Source organism: Stenella coeruleoalba, assembly GCF_951394435.1.
Source record: "Stenella coeruleoalba genome assembly, chromosome: 4".
Classification (NCBI taxonomy): domain Eukaryota; kingdom Metazoa; phylum Chordata; class Mammalia; order Artiodactyla; family Delphinidae; genus Stenella; species Stenella coeruleoalba.
Window position 1 is genome coordinate 31,701,536 of NC_137149.1, and position 19,531 is coordinate 31,721,066.

Below are 19,531 nucleotides of genomic sequence, written 5' to 3' on the forward strand. Positions count from 1 at the left end.
ATAACTCAATAACAAAAAAAGAAACAATCCAATTAAAAAGTGGGCAGAAGACCTGAATACACATTTTTCCAAGGAAGACACACAGATGGCTAATTACATTGCTAATCATTAGGGAAATGTAAATCAAAACCACAATAAGATGTCACCTCACACCTCTCAGAATGGCTATCATCAAAAAGATCACAACTGGGCTTCCCTGGTGGCACAGTGGTTAAGAATCTGCCTGCCAATGCAGGGGACACAGGTTCGAGCCCTGGTCCAGGAAGATCCCACATGCCACGGAGCAACTAAGCCCGTGCGCCACAACTACTGAGCCTGTGCTCTGGTGTCCGCAAGCCACAACTACCGAGCCCACGCACCACAACTACTGAAGCCCAAGCACTCTAGCGCCCACGTGCTGCAACTACTAAGCCCACGTGCTTCAACTACTGAGGCCCGCGTGCCACAACTACTGAGCCCATGAGCCACAACTACCAAGACCCCGTGCCACAACTACTGAAGCCTGCTCTCCTAGAGCCTGTGCTCTGCAACAAGAGAAGCCACTGCAATGAGAAGCCTGCGCACCACACGAAGAGTAGTCCCTGTTCGCCGCAACTAGAGAAAACCTGCACGCAGCAACGAAGACCCAACGCAGCCAAAAATAAATAACTAAAATAAATAGATGTATTAAAAAAATAAAAAATAAAAAAATACAACAAACTAGTGAACAGAACAAAAAAGAAGCAGACTCACAGGAATAGAGAACAAACTAGTGGTTACTAGTGGGGAGAGGGAAGAGGGGGCAAAGTAAGAATAGGGGAGTAAGAGGTTAAAAACTATCAGGTATAAAATAAGCTACAAGGTGGTGGGAGTTGCAAAATGATACAATCTCTTTGGAAAACCATTTATTAGTTTCTACTAGAGTCATGCTTCATGATACAGCAGTTCCACTTTTCACCCCCAAAGAAATAAATGCATATACCCTCTCATTTGTACATTATATTCATAGCTGTTTTATTCATAATATCCAGAAGATGAAACAATGCAAGTGTTCAGCACACAAACGGATAAATAAACTGTGATAATTTACATAATGGAATACTACCCATCACTTTAAAACAAGATGGCTCCAACACAAGACGGAGAAATCTCACAGATACTCTATGGCGTGAAAGAAGCCAGGCACAAAAGAGTTCGAGTATGTGATTCCATTTATATACAGTTTAAGAACAAGCAAAACCAGAAGATGTTTTCAGAAGTCAGAACAGTCATCAACCCTTCAGGGAAAAGAGTGAAAAGTGCATGAAAGAATCTTATAGAGGGCAGGAAATATTCTACAGTTTTATCTTAATGGTGGTTATTCAGATGTATACATATGTAAGAATTCAAACTATAATGCTTAAGATTAGTGCACTTTATGCACTTTGCTATATGTATGTTATTTACTCACTAAGTAAAATAAAGTTGGTCAGATCTGCAATCAATCAATCAATCAGTCAATAAAATAAGCTACAAGGGTATATTGTACAATACACAGAATGTAACCAATATTTTATAGTAACTACAAATGAAGTATAACCTTTAAAATTGTGAATCACTGTATTGTATACCTATAACTTATATAATCTTGTACTGCAATAAAATAAATAAAATAAAATAAAAACAAGTAAATGCTGAGAGCACAAGGTGCATAACTTCAATAAACTGAGAGTTTTCTGATATAGCTATAATCAAGAAAAGAAACTCCTGAAATAGTAACTAAAAATTAACTCTGCATATCCTATACGTTTCACATATGTCAATAAATTATAAGTCAGATGAAATCCAAAATTCTGTTAGTTATTTTAAAAAGAGGAGAGAACATCTAGATCCTGAGCTATTTTGGAGTTACAGCAATTGAGATACTAATTTTACGTGTACAGTTGAGAGGCCTCATCTCCCTGCCTTGCTCCCACCAGCTGCCTTTATCTGAACACTTTTCATGGGACCGTGGGAAAAATGGAAAAAAGGATGGTCATTTGAAACTGTTGCTTCGGATTCCTTGGCAGAGGAACTCACTGCCTAAAATACCAGAAATTTTCAATGAGGCAATAATAAATCTTTTTGATATGAGCCACAGTTATTTTCAGGTACTTAATACATTTTATTTGCTTAAAGAATAGGCCTTATTAACAAATGCTTTTTGGTGTTACGTTTATATCCTGATGCATAAAAACATAAACTCTATCTGCTAACTATGGGATTAACTGCAATTAATTTTCAAGACTTGAAAGGATTTAAGATTTTTTAAAAATTTTTAGGTAAAGCACAACAATGTAATTTTTAGCCTACTGATTAATTCCAACACCTGAGGTTATGTTTCCTACAAAGATCTACGCTTGGACTTTGGATTGTAGATTTACCACACCCAGCGCTTCTACATCATCCAGTTCTCTGGAGGTCATTTCATAGGTTGCTAGAATCTCTTAGAAGGAGGAAAATTAGTCCATTGTTTTATTTCAGGAGTTCTAGTAACTGAGGTGATAAGAACAGAAAACTCAATAACAAGTTTCTTTCATTATATTATTTCAGGTGTTTTCACCCACACTTCTTTTTACCCTTAGTTCTCAATATTATTTCTGCACAACTTTTGTAAGTTGCCCTAAGCAATAAAATAAGAAAAGTCTCAAGATATGGTCCACGTGTTCCAGGCAGTTTACATATAAAACAGTTAGTAAGACCACCTGAGGCTTGGCTGAGCCTTTCCAATGGGATTTGCCCCAGCTATGCTTTAATGAACAAACTTGTGATCAATGGCTTATAAAGTACTCTTGATTTGCACGCCATTGAACAGTTTGGTCTACCTTCAGTCTATAATTTACTTCCGGAACTCCAAAGCGTTTGACTGAACTGTCATTCTGGATAAAATGAGCTGTGTAAGTAGCAGGTAAGGTGGAGACTGCCAGCTGCCTACTAGATTCTGTTCCACTTTTTAAAATGATAGAGTTGCAGGTGAGCCATGGCTTACAGGCTAGGAGTGCTATTTTCAACCCCCCTGACAGCAAGTTATGGCCATGAATCTAAGGTCTCCCTAATAGAATATAAATGGAAGTGATGTGTGCCATTTCCTGGTTCAGACTGTGAAACACTATATGTAAACTCCTCTGTGCTCTTTCCCATCTCCAGGAGTCAAACATGAACCATCCTGGGACCAGGTCTCAATCATGTAGGTAAGTAAAACACCCTAGACTATGGAGGAGAAGCAAGAGTCATTCATTCTTGCAGCTTATATTTACTGAAAGTCTACTCTAGGCAGGCAGCATTCTAAATTCTGGGGATATGTCAGTGAACAAAAGAGATCAAAGTCGCTGCTCCCTTTGAGCTCAAATGGACAATAAAAAAATAAGTAAATATCATGCATTGTTTGTTAGAAATAAATGTTAAGGAGAAAAATAAAGCAGGGAAGGGAGACTTGAAATCTTGACTGGATATTAGGCAATTATAGGAAATTAAATGTGACCAAATAGTGGTATAGACAAGGCAATGGGAGGAGGAGCTGTTGCATTCTGAATGTATGTTGAAGGGAGATCCAAGGAGGTTTGCTGAGGGACTGGAAATGGAGCATGGGAGAGATTTAAAAAAAAAGGAGGTAAGGTTAACGCCAAGACTTTTGGCTTGAGGAACTTGAAAAATAGTGTTGCTGTTAAGTTAGATTGGAAAGACCATAGGAGGGTTTGGAGGGAAATAGCCATAACTCAGTTTTGGATATCAAGGTTGTGATGTCTATTAGACTCCAAAGGAGGTGATCAGTGACCAGCAAAATATGGGTTTGCAGTTCAGAAGAGAGATCCAGTCTACAAGTATTCATTTGGAAGTCACCAATATTGTTGTTATTTAATACCATGAGACTGGAGGAGATTACCTAGACAGTGAGTGCTACAGAAAAGTTGAATGGTCCAAGGACTGAAGTCTATACCTTCAGAGGTATGGCTGATGATAGACAACTAGTCCCACCTCCCAAAACTGAGAAAGAGCAGCAAGAAAGATAGGAAGTACACCAGGTAAGTGTGATGTCCTGATAGGCAAGTAAAAAAAGTTAGAGGGATGAAGAGAGCTTGGATCTCCAAATGACTCTGTGGGGCAGAGCAGCCCACTTGTTCACCCTGTGGGACTCTTAAATGAGAGAAAAATAGACTTCATTATTTTTAGTCCACTGAGGTTGTTGAGTCTCTTTGCTACAAAATTTTAAACTTTTCCTCTAATACTAGATATATAGCAAATAGTATCACCAGATAAATCTTCAACAACAAAATTAATATTTATAAAAATTTTTCAAACGTTAACTTTGAAATGTGTGTGTGTGTGTGTTTGAAAGGTTTGAACATTTTAATGATTAAAAAAAATCATTTGGAGTTAACTTTACCACCAATTTTCTGGTCTTAGATTTAGAGAAGGACTTGTTTCTGGGCAAATAGAATCTATCTATCTATCTATCATCTTTTTAGTTTATTTCTTGAGAACTAACCAGAGGAGAAATTGAGATGGTGAGAAATGACTGACTTGAAGAGCCCTTTTTGTGAACTTTGACCTTAGTTATCCTATGGTTCTGTTGTATTAATTCTCTTGACTTTCAAAGGTCAACAGGTCTACCTCCTCAACCAAGTTCTACTAATAGTTCTGCCTGGAGGACTGAATGGAGACAAACTCATTTTGACACCCATGAATTTGTCATGTAGTAGCTTTCAAGTTTTGTTTCTGTGCCTAGGAGTTTTACAGTGGGCACATATACACGACCTAATGACTAAATATCATATGAGGAAACTAAGATTTTTACCCAAAGCCTATTTGCCGTTATCCTTTTCCTCCTCCATCCTATTATTATCTCTTAACCTGAAAACTATGAGGATCTTTGCCACTGCTTTATAGCAGTGCAGATTTTTTACCCCCATAATCTTCCCTTTTGCCAAATAATTTCTGGCATGGTCCCAGTGTTTTTCAGGATCTAAATGCTATAAAGCAGCTCCTTTAAAGGATGACAGAGAACCCAGCAACAAGAACAAAACAGAGCAATGTTGCAAATGCAAAGGTGATTTTATAGAACGTATACTAGGCAAACCTTGAATAGTAACCACATCTTTCGATCTGGCCAAAATGGAAAGATCCTACCTCAGAGAAATAAAGAGAATAAAATGTTCTGAGTAGTAGATTGCCAAATTTCTTTACCTTCTATCCAAGAACTGCATATTTCTAGAGTTTAAATGACATCATATATCATAAGCTGACACCTGGGTTTAGTGTCAGCTTAAAACACACTAGCTATGGACCTCGGGCTTCGAGGAAACACCAAAATTAAGGGAGTGAGCAAAACTGAAGGCTAAGGGGGAGGCCCATTCAGCGTGCTAGAAAATGATATCTTTTCAGGTTGCCAAGATTGAAGGGGTCAGAGCATTTCTCAAGCTCAGCTTCTGGAATCAGAAACATGAAAGTCAGGAGAAGAGACCAAGGGTCGCCAATTGAGTACTAGCAGGGAGGGTACACTCCGGAGAGATTGTCTAGAATAGGTGTTTGCCAGTAACCATCATGGGCCAGATGTGGGATGATACTTGAGGGGGTGCACTCTGCATATGAGATGATAAAACTTATACCAGAATTGTTTGATTCTTCCTTCATGTGTAAACTTATTCTTTCACTCATTCAACAAACACTTTGATGTGAAAGACACAGAATTTGGCAGTGGACATAAAATGTTAAGCAGAGTAGACATGATTCCATCTTATCCTCATGGAATTTATAATTCAGTAGAGACCACAGATTTTAATCACATTTATTTAATTTACAAACACATAGTGGTTACTATTTGCCAGTTACATTGTTTTAAGCACTTTATAAATATTAACTTATTTAATACTCATAACAGCCTGTGAGGTAGGTATCAATATATTAACTTAATTTTATAGATGTATAGTGAAAACTTGCCCAAGGTCACACAGCTAGTGCATGTTAGAGCAGGATTTGAATCTAGGCTGTCTGGAAGTGAGGTCCAGGCTCTGAAACATTCATTTACAAACTCTCATCAGTGTTTTGTAGGAAAACTGCAATAGGGCGCAATAACAGCTTCTAACTAGGGGATCTTGATCTAATTTGGGGGGAAGACATGAAATTAGACCAGAAGTTCAAAAAAAGATGCGGTCATTGGTGTCAAGTGCTCCAAGTACTTCAAGCAATATGCAATTAAAAACAGGGCACTGAGCTTCCCTGGTGGCGCAGTGGTTGAGAGTCCGCCTGCCGATGCAGGGGACATGGGTTTGTGCCCCGCTCCGGGAAGATCCCACATGCCGCAGAGCGGCTGGGCCCGTAAGCCATGGCCACTGAGCCTGTGCGTCCGGAGCCTGTGCTCCGCAGCGGGAGAGGCCACAACAGTGAGAGGCCCGCATAATGCAAAAAAAAAACCAAAAAAACAAAAACAGGGCACTGATTCTTGCAATAGGGAGGTCAGTGACAAATATGGTAAGGGCAGTTTCAGAAGATACATTGCTGGCAGCTCAGAGTTCATCGTTAGAGCTGCCCAAGAAGGAACGGCTTGCTTGGGGAGGTGGGGAGTTCCTCCTTTTGGAGATTTTCTGCAGAATAGGCTAGAAATCACCTACTACAGGCTTGGCACATAGTATGTGCCTAACAAATATATACTTACTAACTGGGAGGGAGTATTGATTTGATGATTCAACCAGATAACCTATAAGATCTCTTCCAACCTTATTTCACTGTTCTGAATTTGTGATAGCATAGTGGATTTGGTTATGCTGAAGCTTCCCTTTGCCCAGTCAAAACCCTGGGAATCCAATTTGCATATAGTTAATGTCCTAATCTAAAGGAAGGATACTCTATATCTTTTGTTAAAAATTTTGGCATGATTCTTATGGTAGTTACATATATGTTACTGTATGAAATCAATAAAATTGTATTTAAAGTAAATATACAGCCTTGACATTGATTTTGACCTGATGTTCCCCATCTTTTCTTTTCTTTTCTTTTTTATAAATTTATTTATTGATTTATGGCTGCATTGGGTCTTTGTTGTTGCGTGTGGGCTTTCTCTAGTTGTGGTGAGAGGGGGCTACTCTTCGTTGTGGTGTGTGGGCTTCTCATTGTGGTGGCTTCTCTTCTTGTGGAACACTAGGCGCATGGGCTCAGTAGTTGTGGTTTGTGGGCTCTAGGGCACTGGCTCAGTAGTTGTGGCACACGGGCTTAGTTGCTCCACAGTATATGAGATCTTCCTGCAACAGGGATTGAACCCGTATCCCCTGCATTGGCAGGCAGATTCTTAACCACTGCGCAACCAGGGAAGTCTCAATCTTTTCTTTTTTTAAAAAACAAATTTATTATTGGCCGTGTTAGGTCTTAGTTGTGGCACGCGGGATCTTCGTTGCGGCATGTTGGATCTTTTAGTTGTGGCATGCGGGCTCTTAGTTGCGGCATGCATGCGGGACCTAGTTCCCTGACCAGGGATCGAACCTGGGCCCCCTGCATTGGGAGCGTGGAGTCTTAACCACTGGACCACCAGGGAAGTCCCATCCCCATCTTTTCCTAATGAGTTGCATTAGCAAAAAAGGGTAAATAGATTCTAGAAAACACACACAATGGTTGGCTGCAAATCCCATTCAAAGATTTACAATATTTGTTGCTCAATTCTGTTCCAAAATATATATTTTGCTCACATTTTGAAATGTTTGACTTCAGGCTATCATACACGCTATAACCCTTGTTCCTGAACCTCTGCTTGGGGAAAGTGGCTATGAAGGAATTTCACTCTTATTCTCCTGTTTCCACAATTTCTGTATTTCATGGAAATTCTGGAAGGATACCAGTGGTGGCTCTGGTGTTTTAAAAACTGGTTTGGATACCCAGCTGCCATTGTCACTGCAAGAAAATCTGGAAGGCAAACAGGGAATGTGAATTCCTTGACACTTTGGGGAAAGAAAACCATATATTAAGAGTTCCAGTAGAAAAAATATTTAAAGGTGGATTAGTTTAAACAAAACAAATAATGACACAGCTTAGCTGGTCCTCCATTTAGTGGTTCCTGCTGTGCTAGTATAAGAAAAGCTAATTTTATGATCTCTCAGTGATACCATCTGAGGTAGCAATGGAAAGGTTCCAGAATGCAAATTCACAGAGTGTGCTTCAAACTAAGACATATACTTCAGGATAAGTCATATATCTGCTGGAATGAAACTCCAGCAGGGTGGGTACCACTTCTGTGTCCCCAGCACCTACCATAGTCCCTCATTGATGGGTATGTAAGTGCTTTCTAATTTTTCTCAATTACAAACAATGCTCTACTAATATCCTTGTACATGTTTTTTGTGCACTTATTTGAGTAGGTCTGAAGAATAAATTTCTAGAAATTAAACTGCTGCTGATTAAAGAGTAAGTATACTTTACACTCCTATAGTTATTTCCAAAATTCCCTTCAAAGAAGTCGCAGGAAACTACACTTTCTGAAATTTGTGTTTCAGAAATGTTGACTCAAGAATACAGTCACTAGGAAAAAGAGCAACGCTGGAGGTATCATGCTCCCTGACCTCAGACTATACTGCAAAGCTACAGTCATCAAAATAGCATGGTACTGGCACAAAAACAGACACATAGATCAATGGAACAGAATAGAAAGCCCAGAAATAAACTCATGCACATATGGTCAATTAATCTACGACAAAGGAGGCAGAATATGAAATGGAGAAAAGACAGTTTCTTCAATAAATGGCACTGGGAAAACTGGACAACTACATGTGAAGGAATGAAATTAGAACATTTGCTCACACCATATAGAAAAATAAACTCAAAATGGATTAAAGACCTAAACATAAGACCAGAAACTATAAAACTCCTAGAAGAAAACGTAGGCAGACACGCTTTGACATAAATTGTAGCAGTAATTTTTTTGGCTCTGTCTCCTCAGGCAAATGAAACAAAAGCAAAAATAAACAAATGGGACACAGTTAGACTTAAAAGTTTTTGCACAGCAAAGGAAACCATCAACAAAACAAAAAAAACAGCCTACTTAATGGGAGATAATATTTGCAAATGATATGACCAACAAGGGGGTAATATCCAAAATATAAAAACAGCTCATACAACTCAATATCACAAAAAGAAACCCTATTAAAAAATGGTCAGAAGAACTGAATAGACATTTTTCCAAGGAAGACATAGAGGTGCCCAACAGGCACATGAAAAGACGCTCAACATTGTATTCAGGAAATGTAAATAAAAACCACAATGAGATATCACCTCACACTTGTCAGAATGACTGTTATCAAAAAGACCACAAATAACAAATGTTGGTGAGGATGGGGAGGAAAGGGACCCCTTGGACACAGTTGGTGGGAATGTGAATTGGTGCAGCCACTGTGGAAAACAGTATAGAAGTTCCTCAAAAATCTAAAACTAGAGCTACCATATGACCCGCAATTCCACTCCTGGGTATATATGTGACAAAACCAAAAACACTAATTTGAAAGGATAAATGCATCCCAATGTTCATAGCAGCATTATTTAAAATAGCCAAGCTATGGAAGCAACTGTCTACCCACAGATGAACGGATAAAGAAACTAGTATATATATACAATGGAATAATACTCAGCTATAAAAAAGAATAAAATTTTGCCCTTTGCAACAACATGGATGGATCTGGAGGGTAATATGCTTAGTGAGATAAGTCAGACAGAGAAAGACAAATAGTGTATGTTTTCACTTATATGTAAAACCTAAAAACCAAAACAAAGATGAATATAACAAAGTAGAAAGACTCACTGATATAGGGAACAAACTAGTGGTTACCAGTGGGGAGAGGGATGGGAGGAGGGACAAGATAGGAGTAAGGGATTACGAGGTACAATCTACTATGTATAAAATAAATAAGATAGAAGGATGTATTAGATAGCATAGAGAATATAGCCAATATTTTATAATAACTTTAAGTAGAGTGTAATCTATAAGAATAGTGAATCACTATGTTGTATACTCAAAACTAATATAACGTTGTAAATGAACTATAGTTTAAAAAAAAGCATACAGTCACTAGGGAGACAGTTATAAGGGGTGTGTGTGTGTGTGTGTGTGTGTGTGTGTGTATTAGAGATTAAAGCATACTTCATTAGATTCCTTTTGAAACTTTTTCCTTAGAAACTTTTTTAAAAATTAATTTTTATTGGAGTATAGTTGCTTTACAATGTTGTGTTAGTTTCTACTGTACAGCAAAGTGAATCAGCTGTATGTATTCATATATCCTATCTTTTTTGGATTTCCTTCCCACTTAGGTCACCATAGAGCAGTGAGTAGAGTTCCCTGAACTATACTGTAGGTTCTCATTAGTTATCTATTTTATATATAGTATCGATAGTGTATATATGTCAATCCCAATCCCCCAATTCATCACCCCCCTTCCCCATTGGTGTCCATACATTTGTTCTCTACATCTGTGTCTCTATTTCTGCTTTGCAAATAAGATCATGTATACCATTTTTCTAGATTCCACATATATGTGTTAATATACAATATTTGTTTTTCTCTTTCTGACTTACTTCACTCTGTATGACAGTGTTTAGGTCCATCCACATCTCTACAAATGACCCAATTTTGTTCCTTTTTATGGCTGAGTAATATTCCATTGTATGTATGTACCACAGCTTCTTTATACATTCCCCTGTTGATGGACATTTAAAGAGTCCATCTTGCATGCTGTTCATTCCCCAGAGACCCGGGTTGATGACATCTATCTCTACACTCTGAGACCTACGACATCATTTCCAGTGATTCATTATATTACTTTGGTGTGTTCTGAAGATATTCTTTGTTTGTCTGGTCATCTGGGTTTTGCTTTTTTCTTTTGCCAGTTTTTTGATAAGGGATAGACAGGGCAGAGGGAATGACACCCATGTGAGAGGTAGGACGGAAAAAGGAAGTGTAACTCCTTGTGTGTTTGTGTGTATTTCTCATCTTTTCTTTTTTTGGCTGCACTGCGCGACTTGTGGGATCTTAGGTCCCCAACCAGGGATCGAACCCTGGCCCCTGCAGTGGAAGCACAGAGTCCTAATCACTGGACCACCAAGGAATTCTCTTTGTGTGTACTTCTAACCAGAGTGTAGGTATGGGGGACAGAAGATGACCAGGGAATCTCTAAAAGGGCAGATTTTGAATACACACAGAAGGAAGCATAGAGGGGTTAGCTGAGCTTGGTACTAAAGATAACAGGCACTTGTTTACAAGGTACAGAAAAAGATGGAAAGGAAATACAATGAAAATTCTGCAACAGTTATCTTTCAGGGCTAAACCCTTCTATTCTTTTCAATTTTTCTATATTTTAGAATTTTTGTGCAGAGAACATATATTATTAGAATGTATTAGATTTCCAAACTGGAAAAAAAAAAACTAAAGAACTTTGGTTTAATTACTGCCACTTCCTAATTCTGTGACCTTGGGCAAATTTTCAAACCTTGTTTAGCTGCAGTCCTCTCATTCTTAAAATAGGAATAAATGAATTAATTGTGTGGATTAAATGAGATAATATATACAAATGCTTAGTATACATTAAGGACCTGGTATATAATAGGGCCCAATGAATTGTCTCATCGTCATAATCATTTTTATTATGAAGCGGGATGATGGTAGTAACAACTTATATATAGAAATAGTGGACTATTCCATAGACATTAAATGATAAGAACTTTTTCAGATAGCACATAATTGAAAAAACGTTGCAGTTCTCAGGAAACCAAGTACAAGGAGACTAAAAACAAATGCTACACACTTCTCAAAAAGAGTGCTTTTTCATAGGTGGCCTTTGAATAGAGATCCATTTTAAATCTAAGGAAAACTTTAAATATTTTAATAGGTGATAGGTACTCTCTAGGTTTTCCTCATGAAACATAATTATTAGCTCTAATTTTGGAATCAGACCAATATATGTTACTACTGGTCATAATGCCAGCACCAATAGTTATTATTTGGGTGTTCAAATAGTGTCCAAGGTATTTTTTATGTTCTTTTAAGGTCAAGCTCTCAGTTTTTGTGAAAGTGCCTCTTTATGGATCAAATCCCCAGAGCAATCCAATTGAGAACTCTAATTCTTAAGGTTTTTAGTTTGTTTATTAATAACCTATAGGTAATTTCACTTAACTTTGGAGTACATTTTTGTTTTCACAGTTGAATATGGACTGTTATGATTCCTTAGAATTTACATATCAAGAGAAATAACGCCATATTAAATTTCTGGTTGAGGACGCTGTGGGTGTTTCAACTTCCTTAACTGCAGTCATTCAAATCATCTTACCACCTCAGCTTCTCTACTGGCTGTAAGCCTTCTCTCTCTGACTATCACAAAGTACTAGCCTGAAATGTTTTTTTTTTTCCTTGCAGTTCAGAGTTCGTGATTTCTATCTCCTTCATGTTGTGAAAAGTCTCTTGGCTTATTCATGGTTAAGTGATGGATATTGTTTCTCTCAGAATTTTCATTAAAACCGACTGTGTATAAATATGAAAAAGAGTCTTTTGCCCATCTACTTTGAAAGCCTGATTCTAGTGTTGACCAGAATCCTAGAGCCATGAATCCTCATTTCTTTTTAGTAAATATTTTGTTTTTGCCATTTATGTTCTTATTTTTCAAATTATAGTTCATTTTTTTATTTTTCTTTTTTAAATTTTTTTGTTTTTTGGGTTTTTTTACATCTTTATTGGAATATAATTGCTTTACAGTGGTGTGTTAGTTTCTGCTTCATAACAAAGTGAATCAGTTATACATATAACCCCATATCTCTTCCCTCTTGCATCTCCATCCCTCCTTCATTTTCAAATCAAGCTTAAAGAGCGGACTTCATCAGAAATATGTGTTGGTGTATATTCTTTTTACAGGAAAAAATGATGGAAGATTTTTTTAAATAATACTTTTTAAAGAATCTGAACTGCAGATATGTCATGAAGTCTTTAATTTTCAAATACTCTTGTATCCTCAGAGCCTAACACGGTGCCTGGCCCTTGCAGGCCCTTGGTGAGGATTTATTCATGCTAAAGCAACAAGTTCTTTTGGTTAAAAATCTACCCCACTGGGACTTCCCTGGTGGTCCAATGGTTAAGACTTCATGCTTCCACTGCAGGGGGCACAGATTTGGCCCTGGTGGGGGAACTAAGACCAAAAAAAAAAAAAAAAACCTGCCATTTTATTTGGTAATATGTGGATCTGTGTTATCAGTCCTCCTGCATATTAAACCGTCTTGGTGATTTAAAATATGCCAATGCTCAGGCTTCACAGCAGGACAATTCAGTACCTTGTTTTGTATTATTTGAAAGCTTTCCAGGTGATTTTAATGTGTGCTGGGGTTGAGAACCACTTATGCAGGTCAAAGTTTTGGGAAATTTATTTTAACATTTACCTGATTACAGGTTTTCATTTCTCAATCATTTATCTTTAATAACTTAGGCTTCCTATGAGATTTAATGTAGGCATTTGCCCAATCTTTTTTAAGTCAAGAGAAAATAGTTTCTCTACCTTCTCCTCCTTCCTACTTTTATTCAGTACATTTAAAAATTCAGTGTGAGAAAGATTTTGTAGGTTACAGAGTTTTGCTCGCTTAGCTGTTGTCTTACCCCCTGGGTTTATCTGGTCACTGGTATGGAAATTAGCTCTAGAAATGATAGCTGACAAGTACACATGCATAGTTAGTGAGGGCCTCTCTCACAAATGTTATTTGTCATCCAACAAATAGTGGCTTTGGGACTTGAAACATTCAATGAGAGAGCAGAGTTAAAATTTAAAAGCTATTTAAAGTTCAAGGAGTTTTTCCTTTCAAAGGCAAGGCAAAGTTAAATTAAGGGGTTTAAAATCATAGTTCTGAGTGTGATGTTTTTAAAAAGACTTATTTTTGTAGCTAGTTTAGGGTATAGTTTTGCCTACACTGCCTTCTAATCTCTTTTCTTCCATAATCCTAGCCTGTTTTTATGACTGAAGGATAAGAAGTACCAGAATTAAAGGGCTTTTTGATGTACTTTTGTAGTAAAACATTGTATTCTTTCCATAGTAAGTGAAACAGCCACAAAAATTATGTTCCCACTTGTAAGATAAGCAGATGGATAATTACAGTGGTTTTAAAAAGAACTATCCCACATAAGAAAATGCTTATTTAGTGGATAAAAATATGCTATCAGTAGAGCACAAAATTTTGAGAAAATATTTGTTCTATAGGTATTAGCACTACTGGAGAATCATGAAAAACAGGTCACTTCAAATTATAAACGAGTACCCTTGTACTAAGTTTCTCAGGTACAAAGTGAAGAGAAAAATCGACTGTTTTATTAAGGAAAAATCTAGTCAGCCAAACTAGATCACTTAGACTACCCAAATTCATTCCTTATTTGCCCACAGCCTACTAAAAAAATTGGAAGGAACTGTAAATGACTAATGATAGAGAAACAAATAATTTTGGTACTACAACAGACGAATTATTATATAGATATTTATAGATGGATTATTGTATAACTATTAAAATAAGTATGAAGGAAGTCTTACAACATGAAAATGTTTATAATACAATGCTAAGGCAAAAAGTAGAATACTTTATATGTAAAATTATGTGTTTATGGGGATGAGTGCTGGGGACCAGCCCCAGCTGAACAGGATTCACCCAAAGGAGAAGACGGAGTCGGCGTGGACAGAACTCAGTACACCTCAGAGGATGCAAGGATCTGACAAATTTATTTTCAAGATTCCAAAAGCTTTTATACTATAAAGTGATCTCATTTTCAAATTTAACATTCTCATTCCCACGCCAAAAATTCCCCCACATAGGCCACAAAACAAAGGTAATTTACATCAGCAGATTGATTAAAACAGGTTAGGTAATTTTCCCATCGCCCAGAGTTTCTTTCTTCTCCTGTGGTTAGTCACATGTTGGTCACATCTACGTCAGGAACACAGTCTGTGGTTTCATTGTCTTCTTTAGAAAATTAGATGTTCTTGTACCTATATGTTCTTGTTCAATCAGCCAACTATTCAAAGCACAAACTCAAGCACATTATTCTTTTAACAATTGTAAATATTTATAGACTATTTTCTTCTACCTTTATAATCAAAACAAGGCACTAAATTATACAAAAAACAATTTTACTTATAAAAGGCTACCAAGTAGCCTACTCTAATTTATTATGTACCCACTGTAGCATAAAACCTTCCCACCACCATAGCCAAAAATTTCCTAACCTACAATAGTAATCAAAACAATCAAAACAATACACATCATTTTTTATACTTCTAAAAAACCATGGGAGCGGACATTGTACCGTAAGCTCATTGATTAAACCCACTGTTGCATAAAACCTTGTCACCATACCCAGGTATTTCCCAGCATGTTTATAACTCCACTGGGAGGCCATAACTCTTGCAATTTTTCTTTTAAAGTACAAAGCTGCTGCAGAAATGTTCCCACCATTGTATTTCCCCAACAAATATAATCATTAAAGGAGCCAAAGTAGCTATAATCCTCCTCTTGGTTTTTACCCTAAATTGGGGTCTTTCCTAAACCCCTGCATTAAAACTATACATTTTTCCCAACACCAATAGCAATCCTATAAAAATCACCTTAGGCAAAGGCAGGGAAAAACACAGAGAAAAGCTATGGTTCACGGAGGAAATGGGAAACAGAGCCCTGCTGTGGTGGAAGAGCAGTTGCCATTGGCCAGGTCTCTGGTCTGCTACCTGGGTTCTCATCTGAGCTGGGCGTGGGAAGCGAAGCAGCCATGGGGGCAAGAGACCTCTCTCAAAAGGGGTGAGGGTTCAGGCTCCTGCAAAGTTGGGGGGGTGAGGGTCTATGCCCCACCTCTGTTGGCCCCCAAGTTCTCTCCTGATGGCCCCTCTGCGACTGTGCCTGTCTTAGGTTGTTCCTTCCCTGAGGAATCTTACCCGTCTTTGGCTAACCAGCCATCCTCCGGGGCCAAGCAGGGAGATGTTAGGTGTGCGAGTGAGCGAGGTGCAGCGCCCCCAGAGAAGGTCAGTTTTCTGTCACCTTGGTAGCCTATGCCCCCGTGGCCTCCACGCCCAGCACCTGCCCTGGGATTCCCTCGCCAACTGGCGGGGCCCCGGCTCTGATCACATGTCTTCGGGAACCCAGGTTTCTCCTCCAGAGAGGGCCCAGCTTACAGCACTGGGCAAGAGAGACCAATTACACGGCACCAGCCACCAGGAGGCAGGAAGCTTTGCAAACGAGAACTTTGCTTTTCCATATTTATACCCGATAGCATCAACTTTGCTTGATACTATGGGTCTCGTCTGTGCTGTGACTCAAAGGCACTTCCCATATGGCTCCCAACAGATGAGAAATGAAAGAGTTACATGAAAAAAGTAAAAACAGTTTCTTTGGGTGGTAGAAGAAGAGATAGTTTTTTTCCTTTTTTTTTCTGTTATTATTATTATATTGTTCCTACAATAAATACAATAAAAATGATAACCTTTAAATAATAGGAAGGATCAATATAAAAATAAATTCTTATCAGATTTATTGGTATCTCAATCTAGCCTTGATTTGCTATTTGTCCCTTCAAATAGACATTGAAAAATTATATGTGTGTTCATGTTGTTGGGACTAGGTGCTTTAAAGAGATGGTCCTTTAATAGGGAACGCTACAATGCTGAAAAAAATTACTGGCATATCACACTGTGGAAATTACTGGTATGGTGCCAACCCAATAGATTCAGCACATTTGTCTTGACTTTAGACAAATGTTCATTTGTTTAAATTTCCCTTTTATCTAAGAAGGTCATAAAGAAAATTTTCAAATTTTTTCCTTCAATAAGTAGTATTTTCAAGTTGTAATGATAAAAACCAAAGTTCCAAGGATGATAAAATAGCAGAATTATGATAAGACGTATCTTGGCTAATCTTGAAGCAGGCTTTGAAGCACAAGAAGACCTTGGCCAGGTACAGAGGAAATGGGCCCAGGTATTCAAGTAATAGCTTGACCCAAAAGATGAAAACAGGCATGGCCTAGAGTATGCAGGGTTCTGAGAGATCCATATAACTTGAACAGAAGGTGTCTGTTGTGATGTAATGGAAAATAAGTTTAGATACGTAGAAGACTGGGGGAGGGAAGGACAGGCTTTGAAAGCCAGGCAGAAAAGAGTTTAGATTGAATGCATTAAGTTGGATTGACTGAAATAAGGAGACACTTGAAGATCCTCAGCCAGGAAATGAGAAAAAGTGAACAGTTGTTTTTCTTACTAGGGTGGGGAGGCATGTTCTTATCCAATTCTGTGGCAGGGGCAAGAAGGAGCATGTTCAGTTTGAAAACAAAACAGCATTTTGTCTCATTGCTTTACATTGTTTTTAGTTACAAAGTTTGCTTCATTTCAATCTCCAAATAGAATTAGAACAAAACATGGCTTTGTTTGTTTATCAAATGCAATCATGTTTTAAAAATGATTGAAAAACACAGAATATAAGCTCATGTATAAGCTACTTTTCACTAGTATAAGTAAAAAATGAGATATAATAGACACTTATAATTTTTAAAAATGACCCACCTCTCCCTGTGGCCAGTCTCATCCCCTATTTCTAGTCCTTTCCCTGTGTCTTGTGATATTTATCTTTATACATGAGAATTATATATTTATGCTGCTATATCTTATTCTATTTTATACATGATCTATTGACTTTTCACATTGATAAATGAGGACTTATCTCTCATACAATCACGCTGCTTCCTTTCCCTCCGACCTCCCAATATAATTAAATCACAGATTTGGCTAAACGTCATTATGTATTTACATTATTTTGACTGTCTACACATATTTCACTGCTAAATCTAGTAGTGTACCATGATTATGCTTCTTTTCTTTTCCCCTGGAGTCAATAGTTGTATCAATTATTCATTTGGAAGTCTTCTAAATAAATTTTCTAAATATGGACCAATACTTGTCAGATAATCTGAGTTCCATTTTTAATTTATTTCTAGAAACCTTTGCTCTCCTGCTCCAATCTTGAATGGTTGCTTTCTAGCCGTATTTTATAATTTGTATGTTTGTTTGAGACTTGCATGCCTGACAATGGCTTTGAATTTGTGGAGTATTCTCAGGCGTCACTCAGTTTCTGCACAGAAAGACCCTCAAGTCTTGTGCCTGGCTACAGGTATTTGAGGACCTGGATGGGGAAAGAGGGCTGGTGAAGGGTGCAGGTGTGTTTCTCCCATAAATATATATACTTCCACTTAATCCACCTATTTTCGGCCCCTCAGCTCCCCGTGAGCTTTTCTGAAACTTTTCTCTCCTTAAGCTCAGAACCTTTTTGATTCATGCTCTACAAGGAATCAATCTCATGTCTGAGGATTTGTAAGAGGAAGTCACCAGGCTTTTTGAGGTCCAACTGCCTCTTGTGCAGACTTTCAAACGATTCTCTGAATTCCAGATCTGTGCCTCATACTTCCTTTCTGTAAAACCAAGTTCCTGAGCCTTTGCAGCTTGGTTCTTTCTCCTTGTTCTGAAGAAATAATGTTCTGTTTCCTCTATTCTCCCAATTCATCAGCTTTCCATCCTCCAATACCTGTTGCTATCTCCTATCCCCTGGTGTCTTCTCCCCTGTTTTTTTAGTCTTTCAGGCCTATATATTTTAAATATTATGATTGTCATTTTAATAGGCATTCAGGAGAGAATGGGAGTGATACATCCATTCAATTTACCATATGGAATCAGAAATCCCTATTTCTATTTAAAATCCTGTGGTGGTAGTATAGTATTTTATTTCACTCATTGTGAAATTTATTTTTCAAACATAGTCTTGGCAGAAATATGTCATGAACTGAGTCATCCTACTCTTTTTTTTAAACACGGGAATTAAAATAAATGTAGCATTATCATTCTTTGGGCTGCCTTTGAAAGTCTGATTTTCAGTTGGTCACAAGTAACTTTTTACCTTTCTCTTCAAAATCTTTTCATTTCATTGGTGCCTCCTGGTTAGTTTGTTATATTGACTCAAATACAACATTCCTAAGTCTCTGCAAGTATTCCTCCACATATTCTTCAATTCCTCTAGAATTGCATTTCTCAGGAAATTTACATTAGTTATTATAACTTCTCTATATAATTGTATTTCTGGAGAATACAGTGGCTGATGCAAAACTGTCAAAGTCAGAACAAGACACTGATTGGGTTACCAATTCTTACACACGTTAACTCCAAGATTTTATAATGAATTTCTTTTAAAATCCCTAATTTAATACCACATATACCCGCCTTCATCTCTGGAATTGTCTGTGCATTTAGTTCAGGAAGCAAGGAAAGAATAAATAATGGATAATAATGTGTGAATGAATATATACCATATTGATATAAAATAAGGTGATAATAGTTGATATATAGTATAGATAATTAATATTTAAGAAATAAACACTTAAGTAAGAAACCAAAAGCATTTCCCATACACCAACAGCTAATATAGTGGTTCTTCGGCAGTATTTCTAGTACTTTAGGGTGACAGACTGTCTCTGTATCCTATCTGTATTGAAAAACATTTGGGGTTTGAGATGCCAGAAAAC

The 19,531-nt window shown here is 37.5% G+C and overlaps 1 protein-coding gene across 2 annotated transcripts in view; it reads right to left on the reverse strand.

Moving 5' to 3' along the window:
- Positions 1 to 19,531, reverse strand: part of SGMS2 (sphingomyelin synthase 2) — a 155,798-nt gene that overhangs the window by 133,631 nt on the left and 2,636 nt on the right. The gene's annotated exons all lie outside the window — the stretch shown is intronic.